The sequence below is a fragment of the Rhagoletis pomonella genome, unplaced genomic scaffold (genome assembly GCF_013731165.1).
Source record: "Rhagoletis pomonella isolate Grant_MI unplaced genomic scaffold, Rhpom_1.0 Rhpom_scaffold_00003, whole genome shotgun sequence".
In the NCBI taxonomy this organism is placed as follows: Eukaryota; Metazoa; Arthropoda; class Insecta; order Diptera; family Tephritidae; genus Rhagoletis; species Rhagoletis pomonella.
Window position 1 is genome coordinate 30,314,722 of NW_023458557.1, and position 4,705 is coordinate 30,319,426.

The window sequence follows — 4,705 nt, forward strand, 5'->3', positions numbered from 1 at the left end:
AAATTTGTGTTATTGTTCAGTGCATTTTTTTCTATTCGTTTTAACATGCGAACAGCGAAATATGCATTCACCAGAAGTAGAAGTTCGACCTTAGCAACATGTTGCGGCAATAATGTCAGCAACTTGCCAGTAATATGTACATATATATATATTTTTTTTTCAAATAAGAAAGCAATTTCTTATTTACAATCCAGTCGACCATTACACTCTTTCTGCCGATGCGCAATCCGATCATCCAGAAAAACAACAGAAGCCGGCTGTCTATTCGATTGTAGCCACACAAACACAAATCAGCGAACAACCGAAGTGCGATAAACTGCAATCGACTATCAATGTTGTTCTTAGTGAAATGGTTGGCCTCAGAGCCGAGAATGTGCGTTTGTTTGCTTTATTACAGCCGATGGATGACGACAAGAACATCTTGCTCGGAAAACTCAAACTGATATTCGAGCTATGCAGAGCATGTTGAGACATAACTTTGCTTCTCCTGCAGTGAGTGTTGGCGCTGTTGATTTGCCTATTTCTAAAGGCCGGTCCACATAGAACTTTCGTGTTGGCTTTGGCGTTGGCGTTGGTTTGACAGAACGCACGTTAAAAGTATGCTTGCTACAATGAGCGCTTGGCAGCGAATGCTTGGGCCACTACATTAACATACTAGCGACAGATAAATTAATATTTCATATCAATAATTGCATTAAAAACGATATTTCTTGCCCGCACTTGATTAAAAAGGAAAATATTTCACATAATTTTATTTATTTGCAACAGCTGACGAGCGACGCACGCGAAAATATGAGAGTTGGCCATCTTTTTGCTTTGTGTTGGCGTGAGCGTTGTCGAATTTTGGCTATGTGGACGGCTGCATTTGAATTCATGTATTCATAGTCAGCTGTTGAAGCGACGCCAACGCCAACGCAACGCCAAAGTTCTATGTGGACGGGCCTTAATGATGTACACGTGACCGCTGCTGCTGATATCTCGCCTGCTAATACTCTTAGCAATTGCCCTCCCTCTACTACTGCTTCTCCCGACGCGTCTACTTCAAACGCTTTCGCTGCTGCTGCTGCTGCTGATGTATCTATCGGTAATTCTCTTTCACCTGCTAATTCGTTTCTGTCTACTGCTACGCAATGCTCCGACGCTTTGTCAAATGAACGAACTAATGTTTTGTCTAAGAAATCCGACGCGTCAACTTCAATCGCCGACGCTGCCTCTGCTGCTGCCGGCGGTTCGTCTAAGAAATTATCTTATTATGACGCTGTTGTTCTTGGCGCTACTGTACTAATGCCGGCACGGAATTCATCGTCTTCTCACGCATCTGAGTTGAAGCAGCGTACCATTGCTGGCTCCAGCTCAAACTCTGAATTGAAAGTTGCTGACAGTATGAAGTGGCTGCACTTATCATCATTTCAGCCATCTGTCACTGCTGATGACATAATTGAGTACGTATCAAATCATGCCAATATTAGTAAGGGTCAGCTTTTATGCAATCATTTAATCAAAAATAATGTTGATCATAATTACATTCGGAGAGTGAACTTCAAACTTGGTGCTCCCAGCTCGTTCTATGAAAATCTGATGTCAGCTGATCTTTTGCCGGTGGGTGTAAACGTACGTCCCTTTCGGTTTTTACCGAGAGGGGGAAACCAACAGAAAGCTTTGTAACTAACTATAGAAATTCGTCCCAATCTAAAAAAAATTGAATGTCTACTTTCAAAATGCTTCTGGACTTAGAGCTAAATCGCATGAGGTTAAACGTTATAGCTCGCAGTTGGAGTACGACGTCTTTGTCATAGTTGAGACATGGTTAAATGATAATTTCTTTGATGAGGAGTTTTTTGACGACAATCTGTTTGTTGTCTATCGTAAGGACAGAGATTCCAATAAAACGGGTCGTGCTAGAGATGGTGGGGTTTTAATTGCTGTGCAGCGCAAGTATCGTGCGTCGCTGATTACACTGGATAATGATGACTCCCTACTAGACCAGCTGTGTGTCAGTGTGACCAGCTCTAATTTATCTGATACGTTATTCATAGTTGCCTCATACATTCCATAATAGTGCGGATAATATGTATGGTGATAACATTGTATCCTTAGCTGTTAATAAATTAGGTGACAATCATATCTGTATATTGGGAGATTTTAATCTTTGTAATCTTAATTGGTATCAAAACTATTGTAACTCTGGTCTTATTCCTACTAATATCTGCACCCTATATGAATCTCATTTTATTGATAATATTTTAAGTTTAAATCTACTTCAAGTAAATAACTTCAAGAACAAGCTCGATAGAATTTTGGATCTTTGTCAGTGATACCATAAACTTTAGTGTGTCTGAGTGTCTCTCTCCAGTCTCGCCTTCGGATATGCATCATGTTCCTTTGGTACTCAAGGTTGAATTCTATGAGTTTGCCTCTGGAATCCCCAGCGATAAAATTGCTTTCAATTACTCCTCATGTGATTTTGTGAGTCTCAACAGTTTATTCGCCGAAGTGAGGTGAGAGGAACTGCTCTCTACTACTGATGTCTCTGAATGTTTTGATACTTTCAGATCAGTTGTGTACGAAACGTGTATAAATAATATCCCTGTTTTCAAAAAAAAACCATATAAGCTACCATGGTACACTATGCGTCTTAAGAAGCTTAAGAATCTTAGGAATAAGTTCTTTAAAAAGTTTAAATCCACCAATAACCAGTTGTTTTATGACAAGTATCGCCAATATCTGAAAGAATTCAATTGTCTAGATAAATTTTTATACGGAAAATTTGCACGCAGTCCTCAAGAGGTTGCTAATTTATTTGCTGATTTCTTCAAATCAAACTATGATTGTGAAGATGACCTTTCCTGGGATGCTTTCTCATCTGGCTTTAAGTCCACATGTGGTTTCGGATCACTGACTCTCTCAAATGATGATATTTCAACTGGAGTCTTAAAGCTCAAATCCTCCTCCCAAACGGATGTGGATGGCCGCTCGGCTCTTTGTCACTGTCTTTGGGGGTATTAATTGATGCCTGGAAACTGTCATCCATAAATCCTATCTTCAAATGCGGGAATAAAAATGATGTAACTAATTATAGACCGATATCGAAACTTTCCAATGTGTCTAAGCTTTTCGAATGTGTCATCAAAGACAAGATATATTTTTCTGTTAAGAGTCTAATTTTTCCGAATCAGCACGGGTTCGTCTCCGGTCGTTCTACAGTCACTAATCTGGCAGTTTTTAGTGAGTACTGTATCTCTACATTTTCTGCCGGGTATCAAGTTGTTTGTATTTACACCGATTTTTCTAAGCCTTCGATAAGGTTTCGCATGCGATCTTGATTGACAAACTGGCTTCCATAGGTTTTCGTTCTACTTTTCTGCAATGGCTTAGGTTTAATCTTAAACGTAGGCACTGTGTTGTTACTGTGGATGATGCTCAATCAGAACCTTTTATTGCTACTTCAGGTGTTCCACAGGGTAGCATTCTAGGTCCATTGCTTTTTGTATTGTTCATTAACGACATTGGTTTGTCCTTCGCTAATTTTCTTTTGTACGCAGATGATCTAAAAATCTACTCAGTTGTTAAGAACTCCGCTGACTTGTTGAAACTCCAATCCGAGCTGGATAATTTATATTCGTGGTGCTTCAGCTCACATGTTTTTTTGAATATTAATAAATGCTTTTATGTTTCGTTCTCTAAGTCACGTAACTTATTAAAAACTGGATACAGCATCTCTAATTGTAGCTTGCAGGCGGTAAATGAAATCAAGTTGGTGTTGTCTTTGATACTAAATTTTCATTTACCAGCCATATTGATTTTATTATTTCTAAAGCTTATTCAATGCTTGGCTTTGTACGGCGGAATAGCTCTGAATTTTCAGATCCTTACGCTTTAAAACTTCTATATAACACCTTTGTGCGATCCCACTTGGAGTATGCAGCAATATTCTGGCGTCCTTTTTACCAGTTTCATATTAATAGGATTGAACGAATTCAGCAGGTGTTTCTCAAATTCGCCTTACGTTCAGTACGCTTCTCAGATCCTATACCCTAATATAATGCGCGCTTTTTGCTTATCAATTTGAAAACGTTGGATAAAAGGAGGTCAATATTATCTTTAACTTTTATTTTTTGCATTGTCCAAGGAATTTCTGGCTGCCCGCAGCTTTTAGAAAGAATCAATTTTAATGTTCCGCGGAGGTATCTTCGTGCCTCCCTCCCATTCTATGCTGACAATGTGAGTACAAATTATGCCCGTAATGTGCCCATCGCGCGGGCTCTTAGTGAATTTAACCAGATTTCCAATTCTATCGACCTTGATTTTTCGTTGCCGAGAACAACCTTTACTAACCTCTTAAATAAAATACCCTAGTTTAAGCTTTATTGTTATATAGTCTATAAGAAATTATTGTTTATAGACTAATTGAATTTAATAAATAAATAAATGTAAAAAAAATATGCATGTGCGCATGAGCATAAAAAACAAACACAGAAATCTACTTAGGTATATGTATATGTATGTAAATGCGACCGTACGCATGTTTGTACATCTGTAGTAGAGGTATACGCCGCCGGGCCACGCCGCCGCATTGCATTGCATTGTCCAAGGAATTTCTGACTGCCCGCAGCTTTTAATAATAATAATATCCCAACGGTTTTTACCCTCCATTCCCGCCCATCCGCACGAGGGGCGCAGTCCGCATGACGTACGGAACCAATAT